The following is a 12,100-nucleotide window of genomic DNA, read 5'->3' on the forward strand; positions in this document are numbered from 1 at the left end:
CGCTCTGCTCCTCTCTGCTGGGCTGTGCCTGCCCCGCTCTGCTCCGCTCTGCTGGGCTGTGCCTGCCCCGCTCTGCCCCGCTCTGCTCCTCTCTGCTGGGCTGTGCCTGCCCCGCTCTGCTCCTCTCTGCTGGGCTGTGCCTGCCCCGCTCTGCCCCGCTCTGCTCCTCTCTGCTGGGCTGTGCCTGCCCCGCTCTGCCCCGCTCTGCTCCTCTCTGCTGGGCTGTGCCTGCCCCGCTCTGCCCCGCTCTGCTCCTCTCTGCTGGGCTGTGCCTGCCCCGCTCTGCTCCTCTCTGCTGGGCTGTGCCTGCCCCGCAGCGCAGCCACGGCACCGCCGCCCGCAGAGCCCAAAGCTCGGCGCTCCTGATCTCCACCAAACCCCGCCACACGGCTCTCCTGATCCACAGTGCAAACACTTGACGTTTCCTTGCACAGTCAGCTCACAAACACTTTCTGCTCTCTGAATTTCTCCTGTTATGTTACACCGTAAGCACATGAAGTGAAAAGGTGAAACATCCACATTCTCAGTCTTTTTAGTTAGTGAGATGTTAGCCCGCTCTCTTCCTCAGTATTGTTTTTTTGTTTTCTTGGCATTGTTTACACTGGAGTGGCTAAAAAGCACACTCCCAGCAGCTGGCACAGGACCTCTGAGCTTCATCAGCTTGTGTTACAATCTTGAACTGCTCATGGAGGAACCAGTCACAGAAGCAGGAGGTGTCACAGCAGGATCGATAAGAGAAGGAGATGGCATGGGCTCCATTTGGTTTAGCCAGGGCTGGTATTAAACAGCTGCTATTAAGCGCCTTCCCCAGCTGCCCCGTTGGCTCCTCACCCCTCACGGCACAGGCAATGTCTGTTTGTGCCCAGCGCTCTCTGTGTGCAGTGCCTCAGCCATGGATCACAGCTTTGTTCTCAGGTGAGATCCTGGTCCTGCTCTAGCAGAAGGGAAAGTGAGGGCACGCAGCAGCAGCCCCAGGGGTTGTACTCATACCGTGATCCAGTACAAACTGTGGCCCTCTGGCACCTCACACACCCAGTCTGTGTGTCCACAGCAATGGGTGCCACAGCACCGGTCTGGCTCTGAGGCCAAGACAGAGATGAGCTGCCTGTTTGGCAGGGAATCTCCTCTTCCCGCCACCTTCACCCCTAGCAATCCTCCTTTGGCTCTTGGCACTTACCCTCCTTGCCTCAGTGAAAATCCAGGCATTCCCAAGCCTGAAAAATCTGCTTGGTCTTTGCTGCCTTATGTTACTGTCAAACAGGTAACACTCGATACATTTGGTACTTGTCCTCCCCACTTCAGCAGAATGTTAATTCCCAGTTCAGGAAGCCTTTGATACTGAGTTTAATTTTACACATACACTTAACAAAGTACAAGCTAAAAGTCAAGTATATACTGAAGGCCTCAGATGAGTAGGGAGCAGACTGTTGATGCCAACATGAATTCACTAAAGCCGTTTATAATAGGTAGGTACTTTCACATCACTCATTAAGCTCAGTGAACTGATTAATTTAAAAATTTCTCCTGCAGCAAAGCTCCTCCTTCTTTCCCATCTCATTCATTTATGTGTAGCTGCGCTCACCCACTGCTGACCCTGTGGCAAACCTTTCCAGACCCTCTCTCCCTTCTCCTGGCACCAGCAGTCCAAGCAGCTCTATCATCTGCTTCCCAGGAAGCCTCCACCCTCCCACTCCCCTGAGCCCCCCTGCTCCACTCACCGGCTCTGACCTCTCTGATGACAACCCAGGCTGGATTTCCTGGCCAAATGTCATGGACTATGAGCATTATGATGAATGGGGGTCCTAGTGGAAAGTACTTTGATAACTATCAAGTTAAATACAATTAAATGGCTAATTGTAGTTTTCAGCTCTTTCACTTTTTGTACCCCCCTTTCTTTTATATTTACATTTGTAGTTGTTTGGATGTTTTCTTCCCCCTGCCATCTGTCTACTTTGTTTCTGTTTGAAATTATGCAGTAAGATATATAATCATTACAACGTGAGCATGAAAATACCACTGTCACCAGGGAATTCCTTTGTCAGGCTAAATTATGCAGTTTAGCTCAGTGCTGATTGCCTGCTTTAAGTGCATTATTATTTAAATTTGTCACCATATAACTTAGAATAACAATATTTTCTGGATTCAATTTCTTGTCAATTTGAAAAAGAAATCCTGTGAGTATTCTGAAAGATAGACCCCAAATTTAAGCAAATACAAAGTTTTCAATTCTGAGAGATATATGTTAAGTATTTCAAGAAAACAGTCACATCTATTAAATCTGGATATTTTTCTGAAAATACACAAGTACCTGTAAAATCTGTACTCTAAGGAAACTTAGGAGTTCTCAGACATGGGGATATGCCACCAATCTGAGAATTTAAATGTATTGTGTTAACACATATGTTGACATTGGAACTAAATACTGTGGAGTTCTGTGGTAAATACAAAACATACAGCAAGTATATGAACACCTCCTAGGTCTTTCTAAAGTTATTAAAATGTAATCACTTTTAGAACCAAAACAGCTTCTTTTTTCAACCTGTTTGAAACTTAGCTCTGCATTTCCCAATGCCTTTTTTCAAATGTTTCTTCTTTGTGAGCTATTCATATCCCAGAATTTAATGGGGAATAGACTAAATTAACTTATCACTGCCCTAATTCCTTGAAGTTGCCTACAGGAGGAGGCTTGAATTTCTGCATGCATATCATTTGTACACAGTGAAACATAACATCTAAATGTAATTTCCATGCTTTCTCAGTACAGCTTAGCTTTGATGAGATTCTGCAGTCACAGAAGTCAGAGGCTATGCCATTTTCTCAGGGAAAAGGGGCTTGTGTTGTCATTTGCTTTCACTTAACTGCTGTCTTTTCTGTTCTGATTGCTTTCATGCAAAAATGACAGAGTTGTGTGGCATCAGACTACACTAGTCAGTGTCATCTTTTCTAAGACATTTTATGCAACTCTGTCCAACTAATTTCATTATCTAACATCTTTTGCTTGCAGTGTTTTCGATTTTCAGATGACAGCAGTACTAATTAATTGTGTATCTTCTGCTTCTCTCTGCTAGGCATGTTTTCTGATTGTTCAATGTTGCTCCAATTCAAAGTGCAGTTTTTATTGATGCCATCCTGTGCCTTCTTGGTCAAGCATATTTTGGGTGATTTTCCTAAGTAATTGGCACTCCTTTTCCAATGTTTTGGTAGTTTTAAAGTAAACTACAAAATGAACAGAAATTACAATAGTTAAGTAATTAATGTGAAGTGTAAAATTATCTTGCAAGTGGAAGATGTGATTTTACAAAATGCCTGATGCTGACTAACCTGAAGCTTTTATTAAAAATCCCTTTGTTCACTGGAAAGTAAGGCACTGGTAATAGTCAGGAACAGGTGGGTGATTTCATGGAGGAGTGGAAGAGTGACTGAGCTGAAGATAACATTTTCCCTGGTGAGGTTTTGGATATGCAGAACTCAGCTGGCCAGTGGCCCTTTGCGACCTGCTCAAACTAGATGTGCTTTGAGGAGGTGGTCCCTTCCCACCATATATTCCTGTGATTCTGTTCATGTAGAGATTTCCTATAGCATTCCATTTGTTGCACCAGCTCCAGCCTATATTAGCTCAGTCCCCAGTTCTGCACACCTAATGCAGAAAGCCTCTATTTTTAAAATAGTCCCTGATTTTCCCTAGGGTCTTTCATTTTCTTACTCATATTCAGTGGTGCTTCTTGTGTACATCATCTCTTCAGTTCTTGCTGAATTTCATTAGGGATGAAACTGGGATTCTAAATTTCACTGGTGTTCCCAGTTCACCAGTGGGAGAGCTTATTTTCTAAAAAAACTATGGAGCATTCAAGCCTGAAGTCACTCTGGTCTGACATCCTGGTTTGGGCATTGAAATACATTCTGAAGTATTTATTGCAAACTGAGGATGATGGAGTTTCCTAGAACAATGGACCTGACCAAGTAATCTAGATCATCTTCCTGTTTATGGTACTTTATGTACCTCTTCATTGACCCACTGATAGATAAATTTTTTCTTCAGCTTGTTGCACTTTGGGTAATTACGAGAGGACAAACCAAGGCAATGGATAAACCAATGTGAATAAGGGATGGCTGAAAGGTCTTGTAGATAGAGTTGTATCGTAAGAGGAAGTTGTTTACCTGATTAACAAAACCACTATAGATCTATTTGCATTTTAATTAGTCTCTTTGCAACAAGAACATCTCTGATTGCATTGATTTCCTGCAGTGCTCGAAAAGATAAGAACCCACAAAAGAACTGGGCAAGAGAGAACTGGAATCTCCTTTGAGATTGAGGCCCATACTTTTCCAGAGGCAAATATTTCATGACTATATTTAACTTCTTAGTCTATAAACGTTACTTCTTTTGAGCTTTCTTTTCCTTTTTATTAGGGTGTACAAATATTTGGGGTTTTGAACTTGCTGTGCTCCTTTTATGTCTTTCCCAGCCAGAGTAAAGCACCAGAGCACGACCTGTTGGTTCTGCCTATTTTCAGATTTATTAATGTTTTTTATGAAACTAAAGAGCTTTATCTCTTTAGTTTAAAATTATTTTGCAAGACCTGCCAAGCATATTGCTTTCTTAAATGTAATACATTTTTTTGAAATTATGACTCCTTTTTGATTCCCATGGTAGCCACTTTTTTACTGAGTAATGAGGGATTTCTCTGTGCCAAGCTAAAATACAAATTTAACCAAAGATTACAGGAGTGTCAAGCTGATTTGCTCAGCCTGATCTAATTTTGGATGTGATAGAAATAGTGGGAGCAATGAAAGCTGTTTTGGTTTTTATATGAAGTCTCTCCTGACTATTTTACCTATAGGCAGGCCTAACAAGGTGGCTGTGCAAGGCAGGACAGGATTCCCCTGCAGTCAATAAAGTGTGTGATTCACTTATTCTTATCTTTGATGAATTTTTGTGAAATAACATGTTTTTATCATGTGGTGTGTGGCTGGGAAGCTGGGATCAGGAAGCAGGGAAGCAAGAGGCATCACCAGGGAAGCAATTTCAATCAAATGAATGCTAGGTCAGGTCTTGTCAATGCAGATGAAAATTGGCAATTAGTATTCTGTACCTTGCTGCTAATGAACCATCTAATCAGGAAGTTTCTGTCTGTACCAATAAGCTTCTTGTGAGTGCCAAGGTTATAGAGTGCTTGAGAAAATGAGGCAAATTGTGTTTTTACAAAAGCACTGATACATTAAGTTCTAAATGGGTTGAACATTTATTTTCCCTCTGTGCTTTTTACTTCAGCAGACTAGACGTGTTAACAGTCGTACAAATCCTCTTCTAATTCTCTTTTTTAATTTCCTTCAGAGTGAGGTAACTCATACTACAAACCAGAAGGACCTAAACATGAAAGTATTGGAATTGAATTAAAAATCCCATCAGTTACAGGGGATATAGTTGTATAGTTCAGCCACAGTTTCAAAAATATTTGGAAAAGATTTACATAGGTCTGTAGCATGATTTCATCTGATCAATACAAAGTGGTTTTAGAAGGAATTCAGACCCAACAATTCCAGCAGGCAACAGTGTAGAGGAGGAGAAAGAGCAAGAATCAGGAAGGCAGGATTAATAACCAAATATGCTTGATTTAACACACCCTTTGCATGTAAACATTTTACTTCTGGTAAACACTGCAGTTGTCCTGGGTCCTGGGGACAGGGCAGGATGATGACTACAGTCAAGTGGAGAGGCTGGGAAGGAGGAGATGCTTCTAAAACTGTTTGAATTTTGGTCTTTGCAAATAAAGGTGACAGCATAGTTAGTTTCACAGGCCAAACACTGGGCTGAGGGACACAAAACTAATTCTTACTCTGGTTTTCTTCACTGTACTTGCAGTGAGAAATTATTTTGAGGTAGTTAAATATGCCATGCAAAACACCATAACACTCCAAAAGTAACTTTTGTAACAGGCAAATAGAGAAGTTTCTTAATTTTTCATGATCTCTAATATCCTTTATATTTTTTCCCCTCTTCTGCATTCAGCCATTGTGTATTGAGTGTGACAAGGTTTTGAAAAGCATCTGACGATCTGGATCTCCTGGATTCGCAGGTTTTCAGCTAAAGGATGTGACTTCCAGAAAGCACAAAGCAAAATTTCCCTGTAGGCATCTCTGAAGTGTCTTGGTGTGGATTGTGGCAAGCACTAAATTCCTCTTGGAAATCTTGGCCTCTGTGTTAAAGTATTAGATAATATTATGGGAACAATAAGCAGCAGTAGGTGCCCCAAAGGGATTTCAACTTTCTGCTAAGATTGGGCAAGACAGCATTCATCTTAATGCCAATGCCTTTCTCAAAGGCTGCTGTTTTGTACTGAACTAAATCCTGAAAGTTTGTCAGTTTGAATTACATTGTTCACAAGGTAAAATGAAATATTCTGGCTTCCAAACTTGTGTTAATTTGGATTATTTCACACCTGCTTCAACCAGTGGTGGTGATGCTGCCCTCAGTGATGATGAGGTACGTGATGTCACCATGTGCCAATGCCAGTGAAAGGAAAACACCCCTGGATGGAGGGGGCACAGGAGAGAAGGAGGGAAGGAGGAGACATTACTACTGTAGTTGACTTATATTCTTCCAGTGTCCAGAGAGCCCCTCAAATCACGAGGTGGTTTGTTGCTGAACAGCATCTTAATTTTTGTGTGTGGGCAAGCTGAGATCTTTGCATATGTTGAACTTCATGCAGTGCTTTCCATTTTCCTGTATATCAAGTATTTTTCGTGGTTTTTCTCCTTTTTTTTTTTTTTATGGCTTTTTTATACTAAGTTCTTCCAATACACTGAAAGCCTGGCTGAATATGCTTGTTGTGCATGGGCAGGTGCTGAGACCTCTGGTCTTAGCACCCAGATTTGACTTTAGCACCAACATTCACCAAATACATTTTTGTGGGACTGAGACTTCCGAATCTGAGAGTTTCTGAGTTTCTGGGGTACAAGAATTTCTAAGCCAGCACTTCCAATGTAATTACCATTACCAGGGAAACAAGATTTTGCTGTCAAACTTCATCTTCAGTGCCTTCACTACAAGCAAGTTGTTTAAAAAAGATGCGTTCACAGTAGCAAACAAGAAATCCCCCCAGCAGCATGGCCCATATGGGTTGCAGGAGCTCCCCATGCTGGCAGGGTAAGATTTCCTATTAGCTTAACTGCACTCAGAATTGAGGATGTTGCCACTGGTGTGACAGGATGATGAGAAGCTCCACACACCCACAGCACTTCTGGAGGACTTTCAGTCCCCAGCTAAACCTATGGGCATGACTCACATGCCTGAAGAATGGCAAATGATGAGCTCTTTCAGAAATGTAGCCCTGCAAGTTGCTAAATGCACTGTTGTCTAAAGACACAGCTCACACAGCTCACTTGTCCAAAATAAGATTAATTGGAGGGAATCAAACAGTCTCCAGCAGCATCTGACTACTGAAGAATGGATAAACATGAGCCTTGACTCCTTTGCAGCAGCAAAGTCAGACTTCAGTATTAATTTGGTGAAGCAGATTAATGTAACATGTCCTTCTATAACGCTGTCTTTAAATAAGCTGGGAAACCAATAACCCACAAGAATGATACAAAACTCCTTTCTGACATGGCAATCACAAGTGTTCCAGAAATGGAATGAAGTTTCTGAAGGCTGGGCATGCAGGATGTACTGTATTTGCTCTTCCCTCCATTAGAAGCTATGGAAATAAGAAGTCTACCAGACTGCACAATTTGTGCTCACTCAGTGTGACTCTCTCACAGTTTGGCATTTCTTTAAAACCATATTCCTCTTTGTGCCACAAGGCACAGTGATTCTGAAAATAGGTGTTATACTTGTCATTCAAGACAGGAAAGAAAAAATTTCTATCTGGCCAAACTGATGCAAATTTGACACATTCTCTAGCAATAATAACTGAATTTATCCACTCACATTTATCATGAGCAAAATTAAGTACAATTGTTTTGTACTGTATGCCAAGTGAGAGCCCTTTTCCCAACACTGAGCACAAATTCAAAGGTAGATGGTGGTCTCTCTAAACCACCAGGTCTTTGAAGTGAAGCTGGCCAGAAATTTTTGAAGCCTTTCAGAAGGAAGAGGGTGAGGTTTTGTACTTTATTTTTATGTGTGGGGTGTGTGTGTGTGTGTGTGTGTGTGGGTGTGTGTGTGTGTGTAGTTGTGAGGTTTTTAAAAGCATATTTTATTTAAAAATTGCTGAAAAAGAAGTTTTGATAATTTTAAAAAGTATTACCTTCTTGCTATTTTTTTCTTTTGAACAAGTAAAATAAGGTGTTTTGAAAAGTTTGAAACATAAATTAAGATTCCTCCAATCAAACCTTTCAACTAATCCAAGCCACTTCTGATATCACATATTTTCAAGGTAATAAACAAATATTAAAGATTTCAGTCTGCGGTTTAGTTCAGAAAAAGAAAAATATTTTCAAAGGAGAAGAAAGTGATCTCACTCCCAGATTTTCTTTGAAGTCTCTTCTCCATTTCTTGATTCAAATAACATGCACTAGTGGAAACAGAATTTAAAAACCACTCAGAAGAAGAAAAGCAATATCAGATCTTTAGCATGCAAAGGCACCCAAGTTCCTGTCAGCCCTTTTGCCACAGAACCCAACAGCACTAAAAACATCCATGGTTGTTGTGGCTGAGGCTGGCAAATGGATGGGTGGCATAAAATTGAACCACAGAAAAGAATGAGCAACCATAACTGCTCCAGAAGTAAAGCAAGTAGCCTTTTGAAGGGCTCTATGAAGTTAGCCTAATAAAAGGAAATTATTTACAAACTGGTTCTCCCCCTCTGCTGTTTTTATTTGAATGCTTCTTTCCAAATAACATTACTCTTGGGATAGCAACAAACTACACCAAAAGAGACATGTACAATCAATCATAATGTACCAAATTCACTGAAAGGGGTTTAGCTCCAGTGCCACCCCAGGCAGCAAGTGGGTTTGGTTCATTTTTTAATTTGGGAAGGTCAGTGTTACAAGGAGATTGTTATGGGGTTATTTCATAGGTTATGCTTACTTTGGAATGACTACAAGTTCTTTGCCTGCTACTGCATTTATTTATAAAGACATTTTACTATTTCAGTTGTCATTTAATTGTTAGGTTTTTTACATTGGTTAGTATAATTCCTTAAAAATAACTTTCCTGTAGCCATTTCTTGTACAAGCTTGTTGTAGAAGCTGGCTGTTTATGTGCATTGGATTGCTAACAATGCAGAATTCATTCTGTATTTCCTTATTGTTTTGGTTAAAACATTTTTCTCTGTGTTGTGTGCTTGCTTTTTTTTTTTGACTGGAAGCACTTTTTTCTTGTTCCAGGTTTTTAATAGTGGTCTCAAAGCCTAATTAATGTACTTGTGGTCTGCCTCTTGATATCAGAATCTAATTATAATTTCTTAGGAAAATATTTTAATTACTATTCAAATGTAATTAAGAGAACCGATAATGAATGTCACCTAAAATAAAATAGGGTCCTGAAATTCTCACTTACACTATAGTGCTGCTCCAGACACAGATATAATGCTTTCATTATGTAATGTTGTAATTGTTTCTAACAGTGGGCAGAGTTACACAGGACTTCATAACTGCAGCCTTTTATCTTGACTGTGAGTAAATGGGCAATACATCATGGAATATGTAAATTCAGAGAAATAAAGAATGGCAGTTAAAAAGCTCATCTAACACTAAAACATCCTCGAGTCTCTGCAACTGTATGTCTTTGGGGGAAAATGTGTTGTAGATTATACATACTTCTGACTTTATAATTCAAAACAAATTCAAAACAAAGCTTCTACAAATTACATGGCTAGTGATTCAGGAGGGTGCAGAACAGCATTTTAATCTCTCCTACACCTTGAAGTACCCTGCCTCTCTAGCAGAGAGATGGAGTTTGGTTCCCTGACGACTGTAACCGTGTCAAGGTTCATCACAAAGGGAAAGAGAGGAGCTCTGGGAAGCCTTGATAAACACTGAGCTGATAGGCCTGAGTGCTCCTAGCTGTCCTTATAATTACAGATACTTTCTGAAGGTACAAAGCCTTAATAGCTGTGGTAATTTGTCAGCTTCATGTGTTAACCTTCCAATGAATTCCCACCATCAGCTTTCCAATTTTTTTATCCCATTCAGAAGCTTGTATGCATTACACTCTATTTCTGAAAAGTCTTCAATAGCAAATGTATTTTTTTCCCCTTCAATAAAAACTACTGAGCACATTGTGCACCCAGGCTCTTACATGCAGTATAGTTGTATCTTACCCTGTGTACCAAATTCTGCTTTCTGCTGGGCAATGTAAGAAGATTTTAACCTTGATAATTTAAATGAACTAGTTCAGTACCACTTCCTCATGTCATTGCAAGCAATGTGTTCCTGAAGACCTTGGAGGGCCACAGCTAGGTGCTAACCTGAACTAGAGGGGACTTTGACACCTTAGTGCCTCACTTCTTCCACTCCAAACAATCCATGCAGTGAACTAGGCAGCCCCTCAGTAAATCAGCCTGATACTATGTCAAACACACTCTCAAGTTCCAAAGAAGTATAAGCTAAAAACTTTCTAGATCTTTGCAAGAATATTAGATAAAAACCTGGGATCTCATGTATAAATCAGTACAAAGCTGCCACCTGAGGCCTTCCATGGCTGAACTCCTAACTTCATGTTCTCTATAAACTTGGATAGGTAGAAGGATCTATTATCTATATGAAAATATTAGCATTTTTAATGTAAAACACAGACATTTTTATCAGGGATTAAAAATAGATTAATGCTTATGAAAAGAATGGAAAGAGAGAGAGACAGACCAGAATGGCTCTTAGGCGTCTTCTGTGGCCCAACAGACAGCAGCAGGTCTGAGTGTAAAAAAGCCCCAATTACCTAATCTAGGGGAGGATAGCTGGCATCTCCTTCCACCCAATGATTTAATTTGGCCTGTCAGCCAGGGATAATTGGTTTCTGGTTGACTGAAAAAAGTGACAGTGACATCAGCTCCCTGCTACCCTCCATGACTGAAATTCTTGTTGTCTCGTACCAGGGCTTCAGCTCTCAGGGTGCCCCAGCAGCTTCACAGGTCTCTCGCTGGGCAGTGCAATGGAAACTCAGCAATGTGAGACACAGAAACTTTTTCATGCTGTTTACTCTATACATTTTCACAATATACTTTTGAGAACCAAGATTATTTCTGTGCAGGAAAGTCTGGTTATGCTTGTTTTACTTAATAATTTGATAACGTTGTTGCAGTTACAAATGGTCTAAGGCAATAAATAAAGCAAGATTTATTGGGAGAGGCAATACTTTTTACTTACCAGCTGATATGGCTGGAAAAATAAAGATTTTGGGCACATGAAGTCTTCTCAAGATCATTCTCCCAGAGCTGGGGCACTGTTTTTAGTTCCAGTGGTGACATACTCCAGCTGAACTAATAAAAGATATTTCACTTCTCCCCAGTTCTTGCCTTGTTTAAAGGAAAATACCTCTTATGCTAGTGGCATGTTATTGCGAAATGTTTAATTTGCTTTGCTGAAAACATCACCCAAAACAACAGGAAATAAACGTTAGCTCCTTGTTTCTTCTTTACACAGCTTCAGGCAGGGGTACAGCTTCAATTTTACAGCAGTAGTACTGCTTAAGACTTGCATCAGTAGAGGGCAGACAGATATTTCCTCCTATTCTCTCTGGTTCAGCTTTCCTCTCATCCTCCTTTCCCCTGAGCTGCCAGGCACCGGTGGATCGGCTGGAGCAGGCAGGGATGGCAGGAAATCACATGGGCAATTTCCCTCTAACCAGGATTTCTTCAGTTGCCATGTTTTTCAAAGTGGGAAGGCAATGCAGTGCACCTGTAAATCTACCTGTAGAACTGGCCTAGTACTGAGTTCAGAATTAATAGACCTAGCATTTCTGCTTTACAGTGACACTTTAGAGTGATTTCACCTCAAGGCTGCACTGGATTAGCATTCCATGAGGAATTCTGTTCTGTGAAGTGTGTAGCCAGACAGCTCTCTGCAACTTCCACATTGTGTGAATCCCCAGGAAAAAGATGGCAGGTCATTGTTATTCACCTCATGTCTGCCTGCAGAACAGTCCAGAGAACAAAAC

This window comes from Motacilla alba, chromosome 8 (genome assembly GCF_015832195.1).
Source record: "Motacilla alba alba isolate MOTALB_02 chromosome 8, Motacilla_alba_V1.0_pri, whole genome shotgun sequence".
NCBI classification, from domain to species: Eukaryota; Metazoa; Chordata; class Aves; order Passeriformes; family Motacillidae; genus Motacilla; species Motacilla alba.